The 25,561-nt window shown below is 45.4% G+C and overlaps 1 protein-coding gene across 4 annotated transcripts in view; it reads right to left on the minus strand.

Moving 5' to 3' along the window:
• The window catches only part of LOC114799398 (netrin receptor UNC5C-like), a 123,748-nt gene that overhangs the window by 62,064 nt on the left and 36,123 nt on the right, over positions 1 to 25,561 (minus strand). The gene's annotated exons all lie outside the window — the stretch shown is intronic.

Below are 25,561 nucleotides of genomic sequence, written 5' to 3' on the forward strand. Positions count from 1 at the left end.
TAAATTACAAATCACGTGACCACAGCTTCGTTTACTCCTTTCTTGTATGTAGTAATGCAGGAAGGGTGCCAAGACAGACGTTATTACCGCTTTGGACAAAAGACCACATACTAATAAACAAAATTAATTTTGCTAGAGAACAGCAAGTATTCTGTCAACTAGAGAACACTTCAAGCAGTAGATTACAGAAAATATGGTAAAATGCAGCACCAACTCAAAATAAAACTTCTATCTAATGCACTACGAAATGCACTACGTCAGAACACGCAAATGCCTTGGTGGAAAAATCGGCATAATACTGACTTACTCAAATATACATTATTATTAAAAAAAAAAAAAGACAACCAGCAGACAAAGGCAACATTTTCATTAACATCCCAAAAAGCAGGTCAGCAGAGTTCAGCAGAAGCACCGGTGCTACCGGTACTTGATGTACAAGCTTGATTCCTGCACTTTGAAGTTTTCCCCCTGCCCTGTAATTTCATGCGCCTCTGTCATCAGGGAGGGTTCAGGACCTGGGTTCCAACATCAAACGGGCCGACCGAGAGGTGCGTTTAGCCGCACGATAAGCCATGCCCTGGCCTACATCTCAAACCTTCACCGCAACGCTGCGGCTGCTGAGCACGTTGGCACAGGCCCATGGCAGGCAAACTGTTACTAACAAACTGGGACGTAGGAAATTTCAATCAAAGTTGCATGAATGTGGGTTTCACTGATTTATTTGTTCTTGGCTTGTCGTGCACCATGCCGTCCTCGTCTTTCTCATACCTATTTCAGGCGCCGTCTCTCTATTCTCGGCGAAGGGACTAAACCCAGACACCCTCATTCTCACCCTCATCTGTCACTTCTGCAACTGACATGTTCATTGCGCAAAAGTTGCACGCAGGACGTGCATGAATTATTGACCAGTGCATGACACAGAAGGCAGGGGGGGCGGCTGCTTCTGAGGCGTAAACGCTCCATCATTCGATCCATAATTCATCTCGGCATCGTCCCCGAGCTCTGTCACCGCCGGCAGACCTGACAGCTCCTCCCAGCCTCCAAGCACAGTCCGAGATGCGGCCAGCGGCAGCCGTACGCGCAGTCCTGCCCTGAGGTTGTGTCTTCATGTCTGGCTTCACAGCCGCAGGACTGTCAAACTGGACCAAGATTCGTTTGAAAGCGAGTTGAACGTTGCTGTCGTGGCTGTAATCTGCCCGCCGGGCAACCAGAGGGCGCCGGCACAACCTCGACGCCGGCGACACACCAGGATGTCACAAAGAAGACAGCAGACACCATAAGATGCCGCAAACAGCAACAAACACTGTGAACTGTTACTGGCAGCGGTGGCCTAGCGGTTAAGGAAGTGGCCCCGTAATCAGAAGGTTGCCGGTTCGAATCCCGACCTGCCAAGGTGCCACTGAGCAAAGCACCGTCCCCACACACTGCTCCCCGGGCGCCTGTCACGGCTGCCCACTGCTCACTCAGGGTGATGGTTAAATGCAGAGGACAAATTTCACTGTGTGCACCGTGTGCTGTGCTGCTGTGTATCACAAGTGACAATCACTTCACTTTAAAACTACTTTCCGTGTGCTGTAAGCATTTTAGGATTACGTTGTTCCTGACCACGTCTTTGGATTACCCCGCTGGCTCTTGTTCTGGCCTGGTGATGCCAACCGTTTTTTCCGTCCCCGACTTTGATTCTAACGCCATCTCTGACATCCCATTCGACCCTGAGAACCCTACGTACGTTCAACCAGGCCGCTGGTTGTTGCTAATCTCCAGTTTACACACAGACTCACTACATCCAGTCTCATGCTGTCCCTTCCCTTTTCCTTTCTAGTCCAGAGTCGTGGACCTACACCAGGATGAGTCCTGTGTCACAGAGCCTGAAGGTCCTTCCTGCAGACGTAGCCCGTGCTGTAGGCGTAATAAACATTTAATGTGGAATTAAGAAGACCTCCGTGACAAATTCAACGCGTCATTGTCTTTGAAACAAAAAATCCTCAGAAATGCAATCAAACATTAATCAAAGAGTGCTGGAATTCTTCAAACTGAGGAATTTGTGTCAAAGTGGATACGTTCTGGTTACATATTTTTCATAGCTTTAATACAATTAGACAAAATACCGGGAATGATGTGGTGTGGCTGCCAGTGTATGGTTACCGGGGATTTTGGGGTGGAGATGCCAGGGTTGGTGGGGGTGGGAGTACCGGGGATAGTGGGGTGTGGCTACCAGGATTGGCGGGGTGGGTGTGCCGGGAACGGGGCTCTGATCTCTTATCAGTGCAGTAGCCGTGGCGGGCGTGAGGTAATACGCCGCTCCCTCCCTCCCTCCCTCCCCGCTTATCGGCCCGGAGGATCAGCAGCTGCGGAGCAGAGGCCTGGCCACCCTGCCGCCCCCACGGAGCAATCACTATCTCAAACACACACACACACACACACACACACACTCAAACTATTCAACGAACAAGGCACAGTAAGCTGAGAAAAAAAGGAGGAAACCAGACCATTTACTCTCAAATTTGTTTTTTTGGTTTTCTCATATCAGCCGACATGCGCGCGTGCGAAGCCTCGGTACAGACGCTGAGCTCTTCCCCGCCGTGGGAAGGCGTAACTTCACATCTGTGATGTTCCCTGGCGGAACGCATCACAAATCCCTATCCTGCGAGGCGAAGGCATTTGAGCTGTGTTTCATGCTCACCTTCACGGGGGAGAACGCAAGCGGATTCGCCGAGTCCTTTGCCAAAAAAAAAATCTCCTCACGCGCCCCGGCACCATTGTAGTGTGGGAGTGCGGCAGTGTTTATATACAGTGCATTGTGTAGAACAGAGCACACGAGTATAAAGTACAAAAGCTGGGCTGCGTGCGTCCCCCGGTAGCCGAGAGTCGAGTGAATCAGAGTCAATTAAAATGCCAGCGGTGAGTCGCTCGGCCTGCTTTCTTGGCAAGAGGTGCCAAATGTCAAATGGTTAAGGCGGTGATGACAAACATGGCTTCAAGGTGCCGACTGAGAGGGGGGAGATAAGAGGTGAGCTGCTGGCAGGAAGAGAGCGCAGATGAGGGCTGTTGTGACTGGCGTGACGCCGTCAACAGATGAAGAGCAGCTCTGTGGACGGGAGGTCCATGAACCGCCTCTTACATCTGGAGATGGAGCCCAGGTGGTCCTGCACCACAAACAGCAGCGTCCTAGAAGGATGTACACAAAGTATGCTCTTTCACATAAAACCAGCCTTCAGACATTAAGAAGTGACAAATGACCAGTAGAAATCCTATAAACCATTGCAGTGATGATGGTGACACATTTTATGGATGTCGGGAAACATTATAACTCTTCAAAAGCTACATCATTTGTTGACTAGATGACTGCAACCTTTGTATTTTTCTGTATATAAGATCGTTGTTTGTACTGTTGTACTTGATAGACACTATCGGCCAGAATCAAATTCCCTGTATGTGTTCGCTCAGGGTTTTGACCACTGAGCCCTTCCTGATCAAAGTGTTAATTATTTTATTTAATAGTGGCTATGATTCAGGTTATGTAGTTTTTGCATTAGTCCGACTGTTTGATCACATTTACAACACATTACAATTACAACTAGATTTAAATGCAATCAGTGGTTTATTGAAACCTCCTCATTGTTCTCTCACTTTTGATAATAAAACCTTCTGCTAACTGTTCATTTTGCCATATATGTAGACTGCATTACCCATGGTACAGTGGGAGGCGTTTTTAGCATATGTAACACAGCACCGCAATATTTTTTAAATGCACTTTGTTTTATAGCGTAAAAAGTGCAAAGTGTGCAAAACGCTCCCCAATTATACAGTGAAACGGAGGGAAGGAGAGCGAGGCAGAAATGAGTATTGATTTAAGTGCTTGTTTAACACAAAATAAAAGCTCACCGAAGACTGTCAAGAGCTTTTCGCTGTAATGAACACGAACAATATCCAGTGGAATAAGGCCGCATCTGATAATGAGTGTTTAGAACTGGCCGAGGAGTCAACATAATACACTAATGCGGTTTTCATGCAATCCCCAGGCTGATTTATTCAGCGTAACATGATTACGTGCAACAGCTGCGGCGTGCAGGAGCAGTCGAAAGATTTCTGATGAGCCGCTTAAATGCCGCTGATCTGTTTGGCCCGGCGTGTAATTACAGCAGACACCGAAGGCCAGCCTCTTTATGACACCGGAGTTCCAGTTGCAAAATCCAGCTGACCCACTGACTGCGTGGCTCTAATAACCGCGCCGGCCGTTTCAATCTCTCGCCGCGACACGAGGGCCGACAATGTGGAAGGACGCTCGCCGGCGGCCCTGAAAGCAGACCTCAGTCCGACACCGGATTCCCGCCCATATAAACCGCCGTTGGTCCTCGTTAACCAACCCGCATAATAATCATTTTATACAGACCGGATCGGTCCGATTCCTGTAGCCTCCTGACATTCCCATTTCAATACGGCTTCTCAGCTCACTTTCTGGAACGCTGAGTAACCATCAAAGTGAAGTGATTGACACATGCGATACACAGCAGCACAGCACACGGTGCACACAGTGAAATTTGTCCTCTGCATTTAACCCATCACCCTGAGTGAGCAGGGGGCAGCCATGACAGGCGCCTGGGGAGCAGTGTGTGGGGACGGTGCTTTGCTCAGTGGCACCTCAGTGGCGGATCGGGAACCTTCTGATTACAGGGACGCTTTCTTAACCGCTAGGCCACCTCTGGCCATCAAAAATAATGGCAAATGAAGGTCGGTTTCCAGAACTGTAAGGCCCAGTCCACACAACAATGTTTTTCTCGAAAGCTACAACATTTCTATCCAACGTGACCCGGCGTTTCTAAAACGGGTTCCAGTGTGAATTTCTCTTTTCCACATATCCGCGTAAAACGCCGAGGTGCCAGACCTCCAACCTGACCTTTAAAACATCCTTTCAGATAACGCTAGTTTTTTTAAAAACGCAAATCCCGTTGCAGAGAGCAAAGCGTTACCGTGGACAAGGCCGAGATGCTGTACACAGTGTGGAGGTTTGAGCCTGGCTTAGCCTGTAGTGAGACCACGAGCACTGCTGTGATTGATTCGCTCCCACCAATTCACATTCAGAGTCCTACAACAACTGCTTGATGACCATGACTGACCACTGAAGCCGCCCAGTGCTGACCAGCGAATGGACCGCCAACTGTGCACAGCAGCAGAACGATGCAACATGCAGCATTTTCAAAATCAAGCGTCTAATATGTGAAAAAAATAAAATAATAAAGCGTCCAGCAAGCATGTAAGACACTCATCTTTCAAGAATCAACTCAGCATGCATCTGGATAAGAAGGAACAGGTGACAGACGTTCATTCTTTCTCACTCGTGTGAGAGATAAGGTTGTTCTCACAGGCCGGCCTCTATCTTATTCATCTTCCTCGGCAGCAAAAATCCATCAGCCGCTCCACCGCTGCCTATCCTCCATCACAAGTGAGAGACGCTGAAAATCCCCACTCGGACACATGCCTCGCACATGTCCGGGAGGACCGGAGGTGTGGCCTGGGAGGGGAGGACAGGAAGCTGACCGTATCCTCAGCACAGGACGGTCTCATCTGCCACCCAGAAAGAAATGAATATTGTGGGAAGCAGCAGGCTGGGCCATGAGACAGAGCGGGATGAATCTTCTGTTTGTTAGCGCACTGGCTCAAAGCTTTTAAAATCCATCCTGTCAGTCAAAGTTACAGGTAATATTTGTGTACAGAGTGTAAAAAGCACTCACTATGCGTACTTGCCGATTTCTTCTGTTAAGCCACATCTGGAGTAATAGCTATTGGAGAACACAAGTGGGCAATAGATAAAATGTAAAATGTTGCTCACTTCACAATGATGCACAACCACATACAAGTACACAGAGGGTTAAAACAATGTTCACCAGAGCTAATGGTGTGACAATTACAATAAAAGACAAGACATAAAGTGCAGATAAGCCATGACATAAAATAAACTAGAGCAAATAGTGCAGCTCAAAAATTTTAAACGGAGCCTGCACAACTAAGAATTTGTACATTTATTTTCAGAATTTAATCCTGTCTGAAACATGAATTAAGAATTAAACAAAGAATTATTTTTCTAATGATCAAAACCTGAAACAGACATCGGTCCGCTTAACAATGAAAATGTGTTCAAAAGAAACAAAATATCCTCCAACACAATTTTTTTTTCCTCAGAAAGGTCAGAGGTCAGTATTTTCTCAGATATCGCCGGCTACATGGAGAGGGTCATTACCCTGGTGGTTAAATTACTCCTCCCATCCCACGTTCGCATGTTGCTGGTATTGGGCGGATACAAAACACGAATGCGGAGCCTTGGGGGTCGATACCGGATGGTATCTGTTGCTCAAAAAACAAAACAAAAAAAAAAACAGATAGACAAGTTACCGCAGGGTGAGGTATTGATCAGCAGGCAGTTATCAATGCAGATACCAGACACTAAAATGAGCTCCACAGCTCCACGGAACTGCTGGCACAACAGTCTGTTGGATTCTTAATGCGGGACAGTGTTCAAGCCCATAAAAAGAAAACGCACACACACACACACACACACCCACACACACACACAGCCCTAATGAACACAACCTTGGTGTAGCGGATAGATATTGACTGTTTCCATTAGATGCCCAGTGACCCCTCCCCAGCCATGTGCCCTCTGTCAAAAAATGCTAAACTACCTCATGCTTCATCCTGCCAACACCCTGCCATAACACAGGACAGGGGACACGCTTTATTTAGCCCCAAATTAAAATTCTGTAGGCTACATTACCCCCAGTAAATGGGTCAAATCACTTCCAAGGTGGAGTGCCCCATTACTGCACACAATTATCCGTGATGGAAATTGAACAAACCCAGGCCAAACAGAATAATTGTATTATTCTGTATAAATTGAAAAAAAAAAAAGTGTTTAGAAATTCCAATTTCTGCCTTATCTGAGTCTCCAATGTAATTGCAGGAGCGAGTAAAATCGTACAAATTGATTAGGTTTACCTTAGCTGATACGCACGGCCGCCAGATTGGGAGACAGCTGAAAATAAGGCAATTGCGTGAGTTAAATGGAAAATGAACACAGTCTAGATAAGCTGCCAGCCTTCGTCCCTCCCCGTCCTCCACGCAGATGGAAAGTCCGGTCCAATATCGGCCAGATGAGACGAACCTTCGCAGAAATCACACCGCGATCGCCTCTGCGCTGAGAATTGTGCCCCAGGCCCCGCAGCTCGGGCCAGACGGGACCCTGCTCACGGGCTGCTCAGAGGCCACCCAGCGGTTATGGGTCCACTTCCTTACCCGCTAGGCCACCACTGCTCCACCACTGGTCTCAATCTCTTCGGGATGGAGGAGGCAGATTTGTCACCACATGCTTGTGTAATTGTGTGTGAATGTATACATGTGTGCAGACGTTTGCGTATGTTTCTGTGACATGTTCACTTAGTGTGTATGTATGCATCATATGCCCATGTATGAATATATGCGCCTGCTTGTGTTCGTGTGTGCGTTTGTGTGCATGACCCTAAACACAGGCTGTGGTGCGAGCGCCAGAAGCTGCTGGTTAATTATAAAAACATTTCAATTTTGCATCAAAATGAAAATCCTTCTCTTCTAATTCAATGTTTTATGCAGCCACTTGGACCTATTAAGGGTCCAAGCAGAACGAGTCTCTCGAGAATCCATGGCAACCAGGCTGCTGCTGGCATTCGCACTGCGACTCTTCCTTTCTTCCAGGGTGGAAATGAGAAGATTTTTTCTCTCTTTTCACGAGAACACTGCACGGGAAGGAAAAACAGTTCGAGCTGGTTTTAACGTTTTAAAAGACTGGACTGCTTTTCAACATGACTTACACACACACAGATACCAAATGTAATAAAAATGCACCCCATTCATTATCTGAATGTCCAGCTAATAAGAGAAAAGAAAGGATGCAAGAACTGTGGAAGAACCACAGCTCTCCAGGGAGTCACAGCAATGATGGGTGGCCTGTCAAACGGCCCATTGTTCAAATCACACAACATGCCTGGTGTCACTGTTCGGCACCAATTTATAGCATCACATCACCATCACTCTCAAAGCAGGGGAGGGCCGACCCAAAGGAGATGGGACAAGCGGCGCGAGGGACGAGGGGGGACATGCATACAGCCACTGAGGAGTTAGAGGAGAAGGCCAGGGGGTGAGAGGTCGGCACAGGTGACTCATTAAATGACCACCGAAACAACCGAGACTGACGGGGACACGGGCAGGACATTTTACTTGTTTATTTTACCTCCTGTCTGAAAACAAGGGACTCAAAATCTGTGTCTTAATTAAAATGAGTGACAGATTGTACACCAGGGGAGATGAGAAAAAAAAATGCTGGCACCATCGAACAGCTCAGTTCCAAAATCCCGCTCGGTGTCCAATATTTATTCGCTCGCAGAACAACAGAGTGGCACAGGCTGGGTGGGGGATTTGGGGGGGAAAAAGGGTTTTATTGTTCCATGTCAAAGAAGGCGAGAAATGGGGGTCACCAGTTAAATTTCACCTCTAACAACCCTGAAAAGTGTGTGAAGCCTCCCCTGCCCGTCTGGCTGCGGCTAATTTACTGCAATTGTTCACACAGACGAATACGGATAAACGTCATTCATAATTAGCAGTTCTCTTGATTATTAAAAAAGAAGCGGCCATCAGACAAAGTAAAGGGAGTTGAAAGGCACGACGGCCGTACCTCCTGGCAGTAGAGAATTTTAAAAAGGTCTCCATCATGAGGAAAGCCCCCCCCCCCCCCCCCCCCCCCCCACGTGGGCCTGATATGAATTCACACCAACGTCTGCTCGGGTTCAGTGTGAAATATTAGATATCAAACTACGACAAAGTACACGTCTGATCTGAGGCGGCTGTCGGGTGGACAAGAGCGTTGGAAGCTTCAAAGCGGGGGACTTCCTGCTACGGGAGATGGGGGGGACACATCTGGGCGCTTCCTCGTCCCTCCACCCCACCCATTCCATCTCCCGTGTTCTGGAAACAAGAGCAGCGTGAAAGTATCGTTCAACGAGGATCAACGGAGCGTTAGCCCGTCTTCCCGGCGTTTGATTGGCTAAACGGAACGCTGTGTTAACGCGAGCGGCTGGTTTGGACAGAGATATCAGCGCCACAGGGCTGCAGGGTAGATCCCTGGATCATTTTACGCCAGGCGCTTAACGGGAAGAACGGAGGACCGACGCGTAAACGCCGGTGATCGCTTGGACGTCGTAAATCTCAGCCTTCTGAACCGGAAGGCTGCGTCTGGGACCCTGTATAAAACATAACGGACAGGCCGAACGAACAACGGAACTTTTAATGTCATAACCACTGACTTTTGTGAGATAATAAAAGGCGGTCTGGATCGAGTAAAAGACCGCAGGCCTTTTAAATGCTGTTAAAAGAGAAGAATTTCCCCTAAATCTTCCCTTCTGTTGAAACAGGTCAGTTGGGGTTTAATAACCAGGTTGTACCAGTGCAAACTACTTATAATACAGTTTTAACTGAACAAACATACTAATTATTATTATTATAATTTTTATTATTGCTCATGTGCTGCTTGACAGTCGAAAAACAGAACAAATAGAAACACGCTGAAAAGAATCGTAATAATCCGCAACCCTGAAACCACCTTAAGCGTGCGGGAGCCACGGACGTAGCGCACCACCCGCGCCTTCAGGAAGAAATTCCAGCTTTGTGGCATGTACAGTGAACGGCAATTGTAATAAAGATTCTATCAGAAGATCACAGAAGGATCTCTGAGGTCACGCTACCATAATTATATTCCCAGAGCTCCCGAGCTTGGATGAAACCTCGACCTCCTCCTATCTGCTTCCCATCCTTCCATTACCGGGCCAGCTCCTTCTGCCCACCCGCTCTCCCCACGGCTCACTCCTCAGGTTTAAATATAGAGCCCCCAGGGTTGTGTTAATGGACTCCTGCCTCGGACCTTATTAAGCCCCCATTAGAGAAGACAGTGGTGGATTTCTCTCATCCCACCGCCCCACCAGACGCTCCTCGTGTCTCCCTCCATCTCACTTTTCTCTCAGTTTATCTCGTCCCCACTCATTACCAATGCCAGGCTTTGGGACGCTGAGGTATTGCCTTAGCCCATTGAGATATGGAGAAAAGGAGCTACATGCGCATGTCCCTCTGAATCAAGACATGTCCTAACACAGCGTCATCATTTTGACTCAAATGCTGAGGATCACAGACCCTACAGAATTAGCATGCAATATGCACCAATAGACAGCTTCAGTCAGAATCATGTCCTGGTCGGAATCCTGGGGGGTGGGGGAAGACCGACTGCTTCCTGGACACGCCGCCCCCTTTACTCGTCTTCTTCAGGCTGTCTGACTGACTCATGAATAAGTCAGAATGGTATTGAATGTCCATTAGGCAAAGCATAAACGGGACATGGAGCGTCGGATCCAGCAACAAGCAGCTACGTTATTCATCCCTGCTTCCCAGAGGTTCCAGTCATGGCACCATGAAATACAAATGGTGCTGGTTTAAAGGAGAACCTAAAAAATGACTCGAGGACCAAGAAATGACCTGGTGCATCACCAGAAACCCTCTAACCCAAGACCACCTCCTTCACATGCACCTAAAACCTTAATATTTCCTGGGTTGATGTAGGTTGAAGAAGACTTGTTGAAGGTAGATGAGTGCTACAACTGACTTACCATAAATTCCAGACAATAAACTGCAAAACTTTTACAACAATGTGGCAAAATGATGGATTTTTACAGGCCAACTAGCTTCCTGCCATCAACACATTTAACACATTTCCCAGCCTTATGTGGAAACAGCACTTCCCCATACCACCGCGACTTGTCCAAGCTCCAACGATGGATTGTTTTTTAAAAAACTCTATGGGTACTAAAGCACTGCGGCGTGGGTCTGCACGACATATAATAGCTTAACAATAGCTCAGCTTAACAAGCTCAGCATCAATGACCTTTTCTGGTAGGTTTGTGTATTTTCGCTGAGAAAGTGTGTGACAAAGTAATCGCATACCTTCAGACTGTTCAATTTCGATACTGAAGAAGACAAATTTAGTACTGTTAAAAGCACTGTTCTGAAAAAAAAACAAAAAAACATTTGCAGTATGTATGTAGTTGTGGATATTTCAGGGCATTCAATTTATTCATTTAAAAGTAAAAAAAGCTGTAACATCTTGCTACATTAATATCTTGTGTTTCAATTGGGACTCCAGTAGCTTATAGACAAGTGCGACTTGTGACTATGTACAATTTTTCATTCAATGTGTTTTCTTTTTTTCATGACCATTTACATTGGTAGATTCTCACTGAAGGCATCAAAACTATGAATGAACACATGTGGAGTTATGTACTTAACAAAAAAAGGTGAAATAAGTGAAAACATGTTTTATATTCTAGTTTCTTTGCTCTGATCACTGCTTTGCACTCTTGGCATTCTCTCGATGATCTTCAAGAGGTCGTCACCTGAAACAGTCTTGAAGGAGTTCCCAGAGGTGTTTAGCACTTGTTGGCCATCACTCTGCGGTCCAGCTCACCCCAAACCATCTGGATTGGGTTCAGGTCCGGTGACTGTGGAGGCCAGGTCTCCACTTTTTGTTAAGTACATAACTCCACATGTGTTCATTCATAGTTTTGATGCCTTCAGTGAGAATCTACCAACGTAAAGGGTCATGAAAATAAAGAAAACACATTGACTGAGAAGGTGTGTCCAGACTTTTGGCCTGTACTGTAGGTCTAGAATTTACAGTAGGTGTTAAATACAGATTATGTCCTCATGCCCTTTAGTTGTAAACAATTCTGTTCAATTACAACTTGGTGACTTGGCACCTGTACTAATCTAATGCTTATAGATGCCACAAACGGTTGTAATAAAGCCAAAGGTTTAGTACCTGTTTGGTGGACCTGTCTAACCATTGGAGCACCAGTAATTGGTGAAACATCATTACTTGTTGGGTGTCTGTCTAAAATGTTAGGGTTAGTTTCAGACCTTCCATGGTTCCGATGAGGTCCTAACTCTCCACAGAACACAGAATGCACCAACACTCTGAAGGGGTTCCAAGGATGCGACAGATGAATGGTGGAAACAGCTCACCATCACCTGCACCCGATGTCAATTTGCAGTTTGCAGGATTTGACACAAAGTCATTACGATGCCGAAATGCAATCAGAGGCGATGCGATTGTGCAAACACGCACATATCTTTTGGGCCTCGCCGATGCCTATTCAAAACCACAAAGTCCACAAAGTCATTTTCTTTTCTTATTTCCTCAATTTTGTCCCGGCCTCAGATCAATATATTGAAGTCAAGTCTTATATTGCCTCTGGCTCTGTCGTCTGTTCGAAGTGATTTCCCAGAAGCCTCTGCTGTTAAGTGCAGGCAACGGCGATATGTATTCAGGTACCCGGTAGCAGGTAGCAAATAGCCTCCTTCTGACACATTACCAAACCTTCTACTGTATCTTTGACCCTCGGTGCCAGAGAAATTGGGTCGAGCTTTAAAGCGTAGTTGTAATGTGCATGGAGTATTGAGTCTGCTGCATGGGGGGGGGTGCCTGTAAGAGGAAGGGAATGAGAGATCGATTCCCCCCCCCGAAATGTGCCAGATACCCAGGGGCCGTGAAAGCCGAGTCTGAGAGTCTGCTTGTATTTACATGCGTTTTTTTCCAGCAGGGTCCAAAAAGAATCTGATTACGGGTTTCAGACTTTGTAGTGTTACATTTTGCACTTCATATGAACGACTTGTGAAATTCCTAAATTATTTACAGCAATTCCCCCCAAAGAAGCCTTGATGCTGAGAAATCTCTAGATGAGTATAAATGGGAAATTTATACTGAAGTACAGAGTCGTTTGGCCTCTTGGTGCTGCGAGAATGAGGACCTGTGTGCAACACAGAATAATTAAAGACACAACTCACCTTAGAAGACAGCAAAGGATCCTACACGCTTCTCTTCCATTAAAAATCTCTTCCCTGTTTCAACTAATTCTCCAACCCTGTTTCAACGAATTCTCCATTTCTCTGTCTCTCACATCACCGCAAACCTAACCATACTGAAAAGGTACACACGTACACTCAAACGAAACTTTTACACTCTCCATGTTGGCAGGCGGTCGATGGAGAAAGTCCTTCAGTTAACATCAAGCCGTGCTGGATTCACTTTGATTCTCAAGAGGCCGTGAGACCTCAGGCAGGGCCTTACAGAACAGGTGGACTTTCCCACAAATGCGCCACACACTGCACTGCCCCTACACACACGGGACGCTTTATTAGCAGCCTGTCCTGTGCTGCATGTGTGGAGTGTGGTGCTATTGTGTACAGTTGTGTAGCCGTTCGTCCGATATATTATTCATAAGCTGACCATGTCAGGGAAAGCATTTATTTATTTCTACTGCTGTCTTGAAGTGTCCTCTGCTTGGCTAAAGACTTGGTCTTGTTTATCTGCCTTTCTATCAGATCTTCCCTTCCAGCTGTCTCCTAATAACAATATATGAGCCTGAGACAGCCATCGCTTGGTGCTTCAGGGACATCCACATCCTCTTAATTGAAGTGTGTGTGTGGCTCGTGAACTGGCCAAACCTTGAAATCATTTCCTGTTGCGTCCTACTTGTGCAAACTGGTTTGGGCTGGTTTGGAAAGGACCTTTGTGTTGGACCATTCTCTGCACAGCAAAAGCACTGGTCTTACTGTATATATTTGAGTGTAAATATAGAAAAGTTACGAAGTAATATATGTAGAAGATCTGTATAAAGAAACTGAAGAGACCTTGATGGAGATCAAGTTTGGCATTACTGCCCACACTAGGAGGATGAAAGGTAGGCTGCTGACTGGTGTGAAGTTCTACAAAGTGCCACAGAGCTTCAACTGCAGTGGAGTGATGTCAGAGGTTAAATGACATCTCAAAAGTCTAAAAGCACTTGGGGATTAGAAGGGCAGGTCAGTTAGATGTCAGAGCACAAAGCTCACAGTTGCCCCGGGGGGCTGGAGCTTAACTCCCCATCCACCACAGCACCGTGCCCACAGCAGAATCCTCCTTGGCAGGCGTATAAACGTTTATTGCGTGACTCCAATCAGATGGGAATTTCCGTTTGAATGGGATTTCATGCAGATTTTCTCATTGCAGGTTCTGAAAACTCGAAAAGCAAAGAGAACAACACCTCTTAACCAAATGTTTAGTCAGACTGCCAAAAGGATCACCGCCCCAAAGATGTGCAAGAAAAAAGCTCAGCCTTGATTAATGGTCTCCTACACCACTGAGCAACAGAGCAACACAGCCAGCAAACATAGTCATGACTTTAATGCGCTAATTACTCCAAGCAAAGATTTATGGAGCTGAAGTACAATATTCACATAGGCCTGTGTGCATGTGTAGCACTATTCATGTGTAAAATAAATGACGGTCTTGTGCTTAAATTATTTCTTTCCCGTTGATAATAAACACAGCTTAATGAAGCCAAGGTGCAAAAACAGCAGCTGGTGTTTTTTAATATGTGCAAATATGATACCTGAGGTGTATATTGGAACCAGAATATCAAGTCGATTAAATCATTCAGTCATCTTGATTATTTCAATATTAACAATTTAAGCACCATCTTATTGTATAGTCATCTGAAGACAAAACATTTATGGCATTTATCAAACACTTACAGTCAGTATCTACAGGGACAGTCCCACTGGAGACACTCAGGGTTAAGTGTCTTGCTCAGGGACACAATGGCAAGGCAAGTAAGTGGGGTTTGAACCATAGGCAAGAGTTTTTATTGATTACTGGTATTGGAGGTGTGGATTTTGAATGGTCTCATAATTCGATTACAATTATTAATACCTTGATTATCGATGTATCACGATGCATCCCATACATTTTTCTACATTTATATTATGTTCACATGATGTTTTCAAATACATGGGTCTCGTTCACCCATGTGGACGCTTTCATTTGCTCCAAATGAGCGGAAAAACTCTCTGTGTTTAGTCCACACTCCCACCAATGCCTGAGCACACACTGCTCCCCGGGCGCCTGTCATGGCTGCCCACTGCTCACCAAGGGTGATGGTTAAAAGCAGAGGACACATTCCATTGTGTCACTGTGTGCTGTGCTGTATCACAATGACAATCACTTCACTTTCACTTCACTTCACACACACATGACGCCATGGACATTTCAACCAGGTCTTTTTCTGCCGTCTGTAGCGTCAGGTGGGCGTGGACAGGTACAAATCTAAAGCTGATCAATGACATAATCAATTGTGTTCTACACTGCATCAATGTAGAATTGTCCACGTCTGCATCATGGTGCATCGATTATAATTTCAACACCCCTTACTAGTACTGAGGTGATGATTCAAAACTGTAACCAGTGCCCACAGAGTTCACAATGTGGCCTCACACCTCCAAGGATGTGAGTTCGTATCTCCAAATTTTCCATAGATGTGAGTGAGTGTGTTAATGGTCTGTGTGCGTTAGTGTGTGCATCCCGTATTGGGCACATTTTGAATTGAACTGCGGTGTAAGTTTTCCATTCAATTCTTTAACGTGCGCCTGTTTGTGTGCTCTTTCAGTGTCAGCCTGTTGCCTGCAGCCAGCACAACACATTAACTTGCTCTGACAAAGTGCTTATAACATCAGCAAGCATTTCCTTAGATGAAATATGTAGTCAACAGAACAGTGGCCTCAGCTGACATCAGAGTGCAGACTGCAAGCGACAGCGCTGCGGTCCTCCAGGAATCTCTGGGAAATATTTAATGTGCCATTCCTGCACATGCTCACTTATCAATGCATTTGTTTTCATAGGTTTCTCTGAATTAGTGACCCTCTCTGGAACTTGACACTGCTGTGAATGGTAAAGATACGTCAGCAGGATACGTGTTTAGCCCATTATCCATTTTTTTATTGCATTTTGTGAACCTGTTAGAGGTGACACTTCAATGAAACTCCACAGAAACTCATTTCCAGCTCTCATGTTTTGGCTCACTGATAGAAGTCAATTATCTTGTTGGTTGATCATTGGATTGTGTGTTTATTACTCCATGTCCAGAACAAAGCTCATTCTCCACTTCACAGACCTCTGTTAATAACTACAACCAAAAAATTCCAACTGAATTCCAAACAGGTCGATGTTCACACTCTTTTTTTCAAGCTGACCCAAATAGGAATGGGGCAGTGGTGGCCTGGCGGGTACGGAAGCGGTTGCAAGTTCAAATCCGGTGCCACTGAGCAAAGCAGCGTCCCCACACACTGCTCCAAGGGTGATGGTTAAATCACAATGACAATCACTTCACTTTCACTTCCTACATGGCAAATGCTGCGCAACTTTTTATTAAAAAATAGCATTCAAAAATGTGTAAAAAATTATAAACATAAACAAGTAACCGAAATGGAATTCATGAACACACAAAGACTGTCCGCTCTGCTCATATCTTTCTTCCCTGAACCAGACCAGTCAAGTGGCCGTAACATAAACAAGACCTCTTAACCAAGCTCAGAGGCCAAAACCCTCCAAGCAGGCTGACGGGACGGGACGGGACGGGACGGGCCGATGTTCTCCTGACAGGCGCAGGGGTCAGACTCCGAGGTCAGGTTCATTACAGGCAGGGCGGTCGGAAGAAGCCCCACCGCGCGCCGCTCCCTCCGGCTGCGGATCCCTCTGACGGAGTTAATATTTGATGAGCTCGGGGAGCGGGCAGCCGCCTGTCAGGCCTTCACTCGCCTTTAACACTCCAGCGAAGAATGTGCAATAACAGCGGAAACACGCCTCGCCGCGGCTGGGACGCTGGCGGGGCCTTGTTTTGGGGCGGGGTGCAGTGGGACTGTGAGCAGGTGTAATTTGCAAATGCAAATTAAACTCTGGAGCACGGGTCAGCGAGCGCGTCGTGTCTCCATCCGTGTTTCCCAGCCTCGGCGCCTGAGGCTACACTCCACCCCACTCAAAATCTCTGTCCCTCGGGGAGGCGGCGCCGCTGAACCAGGTGGACCAGTTGGCTGCACCGCTGCCTGCGGTGGCTCCAACCGAAAGACGAACAATGGCGCAGCGCAGCTCACAATGGAGACGTCTGGCCCAGACACTTCAGACATCTGCTTTCAACACCTGACTTGCAAACAGGACGATGCTGCATGTCACATGGCTGAAGGATGAATTATATATCAAAACCGTTTCAGTTCTGGCATCTGTTAACGCAAATTCACTGTGCCCAGTGACCTCACACGCTGCCAAATGACCCCAAATATTGGAGTCGGCAGGAAGGAAGAGGGCAGACATAACTTTGGATAAACCATGAATGAATTTCCATATATAATTCATTCACTGCAACGAGAATCCATCCAACATACCACTTTATTCATAACACTGTGTTACTGCTGACATGTTTTCAGGTTAAAAGACGAGGACAACAGAGACATAAGGGAAGATTTAAACTGGCATCATGGGAAGGAAAAGCAAAGTAAAATGTGTTCTGTAATCTACGAAATATGAAATATGCTCAAACTTTGATTTGAACAACAAATCTAAAGAATCATTCCTGAACGTGGTTATGTTGAATGTCAGCTGATACTTGTGATGCCAATAGAGCTTAATTAATAATCTCCTTGTGTAAATGTGTGTTTTATGCCAGATTCGGGCTGTCAGTGTGCAGTAACCCTTGTTTGTACGTCTAGAGAAAGCTCGTGTTGCACAGCTGTCAACTCGGCAGAGTGCATTTCATCCCTGTGTTTTGCTTTTGATGCCGCCAAATAGAAGCCTGCTGCATCATAGTGATTTTGACTGACACTCTGATAAGTCATCAAAATTTTACTCAGCTTGACAGAAGGAACATCGGTGTGATCTGCCAGCCTGTGTCACTCCACACACCATTCCTTCCTCTCCGGATAGGGCAAAGCATTCCAGCCTGGGAACAGCTACGCCCAGGATTTAGCAGTCTGAGCACAGGCCAGTGCACCTTGTCCATAAGCACCATACTAACACCTCAGCATACTAACAGCTCAGATGCAACGTTAAAAAAAAAAAAAACAGACTTCAGGGCAACAGCGGGGAGCACGAGGTTAAACCGTACTCTCATTAATGCACCAGGCGGCCAATTAGATGCTCTGGAATAATGGCCATCTGCCTTTAGCAGGTACAATGAGCAGTCCTTCAAAATAAGAAAAAAAAAGTTTACTATTCGTCATTTGTACTCATCTGGTTCAATATTAAGGAAGCAGCTTTCCTCGGTCCTGTTATGCCTCTTTTTAAACCCATTAAGAAGCTGCCACACACCTCCAGTGATAAAAGAAATAATGGCCTCCTTTTTCTACTGAAAGGGAAGCCAAAGAAAATGTGCAATCAGACCCCAATACTCCTGTCTTGGCAGTCAGTAAAAATCCACATTTCTTTACTAATAATACTAACAATTAAAAACTATATGGTCCAGTATTAATCCTGAATACCCTGAACATGGACTTGGCCGACTTATACCATGATAAGTGTGTAGAACACTTATACAATACAAAGGTGTTACTATATGTGTTACTATATGTCTTATATGGTCCTGAAATTCCTATGACCTGAGCCACAGAAACCACCTGATCAAGCAGAAACCACGGAGGCTCCGGCTCTGCTGTCGCCGGGCGTCCTCTCCTGTCCAGGAGCCCCCAGACAGGGACGTGCGGTGGCAGGGGCTCCACGTGCCAGGACAGCAACACCCTGCAGTACGGCGAGTGTGACTGAGTGACTGAACAGAAATCATATTTGTATTCTACTATTTATATAGGTTAAATCCAAACCCTGAACTATATGCTGGACATACCCATGATTTACTGTCAATTTTGGGTATTGGTTGCTAACGATGCATCTGCTTCAAAGGCAAATCGTCTTCTGTCTTTGAAATATACATTGAGTTTATGTGTAAAAGGTGAAGTGTATTTTAAGTTTGGCTTTATAATAATTATATATTAATAAAATTATATTGAAGCTGTGGACGTCACAGGAACATAGAGAAACAAATGGTCATTTTGGACTCACAAAGCAGCCTTGGTACTGAAGCTGAGGGTCAGCTTTCAGGTAAGATTATGATCTCTTTCTTCCTCCTCACACTCCTCCCTTTCTCTCTGCAACTCTCCGAAGGCATGTGTGGTGCAGTAAGAAGCCGGATAACAATAAACAAGCTGCCTGCGAGAGAAATGTACCCGGCGGCCCCTTAATAAGGTTCCCTTAACCAAGACAATTGGTGTGTGGCCAAATGACATCACTATAGGGGCTCGACAATGCTCCATTAAACAAGGCAAACTGCAGCCAGCCCTGGAAAAGCATAAGCCGAGTGGATTTCCCTGGTCAGAGGCGGTAAAGACCAAGGACGATTACAGTCCACAGAATGTTCCAGATGCAATTACCCCTAACTCAGTGAGACAGCAGGGGACAAGATCTTACTGTGATTGTTAATTGGACAAGGATCCACAAAAGAGCTCCCACCTCAGTAATCTTGCAGGCCAAGGAACGATATTGAGAGCTGTGAGAGTGGAGATTCTGGAATGCTTTTGCTACCCCGTTTTTGGACAAATTTGCCCTCAGGGGTAGTCCATAGTATTGCATTTACCCGGGACATTAATCAACTGTTTGCAAGCCTGACACGTCAGAAAATCACCGATGTGTGTTCCTTCATCATGTTCCTCCACAGGCTCCATCCAGGCTGACGAACAGCCCGACATGGGCCCAGCTGCTGGAGCTCCACAGCCAGTCGAGGATAATGAAGACACAGTCACAGGCTCAAAAGAAGGCGTGGTTAACGTAATTACTGATCACCACCCGCACAATCCCAGCACACAATGCATATTATTTCAACGAACAAACTGAAAAGTAGGTCTATCACATGCTGTTTCCACACTGCCAACAAAAAGCAACGTTCACACCTGGCGGACCTTTTCCTCCAGGAGACCGCCTTCCTTGCAGTGTAGCAGCAAGTTGATACAGTTCAATTATATCACTGCAATCAACCTATAATCACTGCTATAAGCAACCCCTCCTCCATCTTGGTTTGAGTGCAGATGAGCAAGGTAGTGGCCCAGTGGGTAACACACTCAATTATTGACCAGAAGACCCAGGCTCAAACCCCCTGAAGTAATCAGAAGGTTGCCGGTTCGAATCCTGATCCGCCAAGGCGCCACTGAGCTGCCACTGAGCCCCACACACTGCTCCCCGTGCACCTGTCATGGCTGCCCACTGCTCACTCAGGGTGATAGGTTAAAAGCAGAGGACACATTTCGGTGTGTCACCGTGTGCTGTGCTGTATATCACAATCACTTTCATTTTCCCTTTGCACTTTCACTTTTTAACCATGAGTGTCTCCAGGGGGACTGTCTCTGTAACTACTGACTGTAAGTCAATCTGGATAAGGGCATCTGATAAATTCCATAAATGTAAATTAATCCCTTTGTTCTCAGCAAACCTCTGCAGACACCACGGTAAAAGTTGTATAGTGCTGATCTTTGACCTCTATCTGTGACAAACAAGGCATTGAAATGTTTACTTTTACATTAACACTTACAGCATTTACCAGACACTGTTATTCAGAGCGCCTTACAATCAATAGTGACAGGGACAGTCCCCCTGGAGACACTCAGGGTTAAGTGTCTTGCTCAGGGACATAAGTGGGGTTTGAACCTGGGTCTTCTGGTTAATAGGCAAGTGTGTTACCGACTGCCCTCAGATGCCGGAAATCCTTCATACGACAGAAAAGTTTCATCCACGTGGTCCCTGGCAATAAAGCAATGGCTGGCTTTAATCTGACCACCAGTCCCATTGCTTTCCATGGGGGAGTCGTTATAATATTAACTTATAAGTTAATGTTACCTTCTGCCAATATAAAGTTTAGGGCAAGGCCATGTCTGTTCCATTCCCCTCCATTCTATACATATAATCTATAGATCCCCTCCTTTCTAGGGTCATCACAAAAACAAGCACATCGAGCGTTTCCATACATGAAGATTTTATGAGTTTTAATTCCAGTGATGTAGCGAAGACTCCCCATGCGCTTTCAAAATACTGTTCGTAGTTTTCCAAGGGTAATTTTTATTTCTGCATTGTGACCTTGACCCAGTATGGTAGTGGGATTTTTTTTTCTTTTACTTCAGCTGCACAGCTCCAGCTCAAACTGGCAATTTTAAATGAAGAAATTCACTTCTGAATAGAAAAGCATGTCATGTGTATGACAGCATCACATTTTGGTGGGTTAAGGGGACATGAAGAATTTAATTAAGTCTCTTACCTGGAATGAGGAGGGCAGCAGAGTTAACAGGAAGCAAAAGGCCAGAAACATGCAAAGAGAAAAAAGACAGAAAAAACTTCATTAGAGGTCATCAGAACATCAGCAGGCCCCTGGGATTTCCGAAATAAAGAGCTGAGTTCATCTTGATTGAAAAGTCTTTGCCGCAGGAATACATTGTGGTTGACGGTTTCGGCGTAATCATTTGTTTGTCGCTTCTCCATCAGTTTGCAGAGCATTTGAATATGCAGCGGATTAGATTAGTGAGGGGAAAGTCTTACTGATGGAGAAAGCAGTTCATTAGTGTTTTGTTTTTCTTATCTTATTCTTCTTCACCCATTAATGTTGATACATGATATGCTGACGTTAAAAACCTCGGCTCTGGCCCACATCGCATTACACCCAATACACCCAAGAAATGAACGTCTGTTGAATTAGCATCTAACCGTTCACAGATGTTCAGCAGTTCTCTGCCGGGGGAGCAAAGAAGCGGAAGCGTGAGAGATGTGTACATTGGCGCTTGGTCAACTCTAATCTGGCAACCGAAATGGTGCTCAGCCAAATGCAGTGTTAAAGGTGTGTTGTGCTGCACTGTCGGAAACAATTTTCACATTAACCTTTCACCTTTTCACTAAACCGTGTTTCATTTTCATGGTGACGCAGTGAAGGAACTCGACAGGCTGAAATTCCTTCATGTATATATCACAACCTCCAATGAATCGAGAGCATCTACATTCACGCTCATTCAAAGTCCCACTGTGATATAACTGGTATGTAAAACAAATAGGCGAGAGACTGAATTGTTTTCAACCATATGTTCACTTGCCAGAAAGTAGAAAAACAACCCAAGTAAGCAAAACATTGCAGTGATTCTGCAAAAAAGTATAGAATTCTCCTTTTTTCCATGCACAAAATGCAAGGACTGAAGTCAACATTGACCCTCGCAATTTATCTAGAAACCTTACGCAAATATTTTAATGCAAATTAGTCATAATGCCTGGAGCAGGAATGGGGCAAACACAGCTGTAAAAACACAAACCGGGGATAACTGAACTAAGAGGAGAGTCCAAAAGGCCTACAGGCAGACGAATGACAACACAGCACCTAGAGAGCAAAAGGAGAAAGGAAATCCAACGCATCCAGTCTGATGTGGAGATCATCTATGGCCACATCATTATGAGAAAACAAATCTAAATGTCACCAAAAAGGGTCCCCAATGACAAATTATAGATCGCTTCAACCTTTAATAAAGGCATCACCCCACAAAAAATGGACACGTGTCTACAGACATGGCACGCTCTGAAAGCTCCTGGATCCTGCATTGGTAATCTAGGTCTGGTTCATTGCCTTGATGGACCTTCCCAAAGTGTATAATCAGCACTTATGGAAATACAGTGAGTTCCAGAACTAAATGGGAATGAATAATCAAAAAAATAATAATCTGGAGGCAGTAAACAAAAAGTCAAACTAATCAGAAAGTTCTAAACTTAAAAAGACACTGACTTTTAATACAAAAGTGATTTAATCATGAACTGTGGCACCCTACTTGATATTCATGTGATTCTCATGTTCTCTCAGTCTCTCACATTGTGCTTCTGCACAGAAGAAAGCTCTGCCAGGTCGCCAGAGACACTGGTCCAATCTTTATTTTGCCAAAGCATGGCTGAAAACCCAATTGCACTTGCCTGTTGGTAATTTTCTGTCGGGTTTAGCTTCATAGTTTCTCACCAAATATAGCTGACATGGGTGTGACAGCGCAGCAGTTGGGCATGTTGACTGTAAACGAGCAACGTAGAAGTCATTTCGTACCAAAGTGTATGCTGGACACTGCTAAACCCTGTCTAAAATCCATGTGCCAGGCAGCTGATATGTTGGGGACTGGCACAGACTGTTTTATTGTTTATCAGACATACTTTGTGCTCATGACAGTGCACGCGGTGGAACACCATCTGTTTACCATTCTTATTGTTGTTCAAGCAAAAACACAATGAATATATTTTACTATCGTAAAACAACATGCATCAAATACCGTGAAGTGAAGTGATTGTCACATGTGATACACAGCAGCACAGCACACACAGTGAAATTTGTCCTCTGCATTTAACCCATCACCCTGAGTGAGCAGTGGGCAGCCATGACAGGCACCCAGGGAGCAGTGTGCTTTGCTCAGTAGCATATCAGTGGCACCTTGGTGGGTCGGGACTCGAACCGGCAACCTTCTGATTCCAGGGCTGCTTCCTTAACCGCTAGGCCACCACTGCCCCACTAGGCCACCACTGCCCCAAATACCAGTGTGTGTGCTGCACTCTGGTTGCTGCATAGTAACCCTTTAAAAAATAGCATTAGGCAGGTAAATTCACGTTGTTCGTTTTATATTAAGACACATTAATACAAACTGGTTTTAAGAAATACTTATTTTTCTTCCACCGTTTGTGGCACCCCCTGGATGGATGCCGGCCTTAGCACTTGCCTTTTATAGCCTATGCCACGGGCCGGCACGCATGCACCTGCTAATCCGCTTACTGGGGTAAAAATCTTTTTTTTTTAAATACCTCTCGGTCACGGTATTTTACTCAATAGACCCTTGCATTCATGCTCGTTTTAGAATGGGATGATTTTGACTGTGTGTGTGGGGGGGGGGATTTTGACCTCCTCATCTGCCCTCAACTCAAGTACTGGGTAAAATGGGTAATAATTAAGCTGTGCCAGTATAGGAGGTGTAATTTATACCTCACATCATTTCACCACCCACACTGCTCGATTTCTACAATTATCCCACTCTTCTTGGGAAGGTGTCAGGTTTTGGAGGGGTGAAGAGGGGGGTTATGTTCTGATTCCCACGCAAGAGATTCATAATTCTCTACTTTGTTCCTGTTACCTGGTAATTAATCGCCGGCACTTATTCCCTTGCTCCCTTTTTGTAATCCACTCAGGTTTGCTGTAATGGGAAATAAAACTAGTATTTGCATGTTATGGGAGGTGTACCCACGTTATCATACGTTTTACTGTATGCAAAATGCATGCTAATTCGTACATAATCTGCAATGCACTTGGTATAATGACATTTGCTTGAATGATTTTCACCCCGATTTTTTTTTTTACATAGAAGAAAGTGCAGGCCAGGTCCGGGCTGTCATCTGTCTTCTAATGACACAATGCAGAGAGAGGGGAGGCAGGGACATGAGTACAATGACTTTAAGTCACTTTTATTTATTACTCCTCCTGGCTGGGTAGCAACAAGTGAACAGAGAGCTCAAGTTGTCCTGACTAACCAGCGGGTCACTGCCATTTTGGCCTTTGTACTGCACGTTATTTATTTTTGCACCAAAGTTCAATTCCATGCAACTACTTTTACACACTTAACCCTTTTGACCTCTCGAGCTTGACTTTTTTGGGCCACTACACGTCTCCTTTTAAAACAAAACAAAATGACTTTAGAGCAGCTCTAGGATCTAGGATCAGAATAAAAACAAATCAGCCGTATACGTCCAATCATGAAATGTGGTCTCAGCAGACTGAGAAGGCCATTGTGCATTTTATTCGCCGGCCAGGATGACCTTTGCCTGTAATTTTCAGCAACACAGGCCTTCCTGGAAGGTAAACATGCACTCACTTGATCTACAGTCTGAAATGCTTAAAGACTCATTCGGCCTGGTTCCTGTGGAGTGATAACAGCTTAATCTATATTGCATGAGCCATGGAAGTGCCACGGCAGAGGGGGGAGTTTTCACCATCTGCCTCCCGGTAAATGGAGCATGTACAGAGCTCTCCAGCAAAGTTGAAAAGATCCTTCATTTAGCCCCACATTCACATGCAGCTCTCTCAAAACCCAATCTGCGCTTCAAACCCAGTTCTGGAAAGTGTATGGCACAACATTATTTACATTTCCCCGGGGTGCTGGTGCTCATTGATCCTAGCAGGGTGATATATGCTCAACAATTCTCATAAGCGGCGTGTTATCATACCATCTCTCATGGGTGCCTGGCTGCAGAAACATTTCTTACAGTGACTGGTGTTGGCCTGAAAGCCGGCTGGAGACATGCTTGATCGCTATCCTCAGAGCCAAGCCAGGGAATGAAGGGAAGCAGTCAAGCTCTTTTTGCACGGCTGTGTCTGTGTTTTCTTTGAGTCTGAGTGCATTTCCTCATGGATGACTTTCTGGAGCGCAGAAAAGTGCGGCACAAGACTCCAGCCCGCAAGATACTTTTCATGGAAAACTGGACAAATGTTGCATAAGAGACAAAAACGTTCGCTTTGAGACACATACTCAAAATGTCTTAAAAAGAAACTTAAAAAAATTCTCTGTGAATTGTGAATAATAAATAATCATTCATCGAATG

Source organism: Denticeps clupeoides, chromosome 11 (assembly GCF_900700375.1).
Source record: "Denticeps clupeoides chromosome 11, fDenClu1.1, whole genome shotgun sequence".
Taxonomy (NCBI): Eukaryota; Metazoa; Chordata; class Actinopteri; order Clupeiformes; family Denticipitidae; genus Denticeps; species Denticeps clupeoides.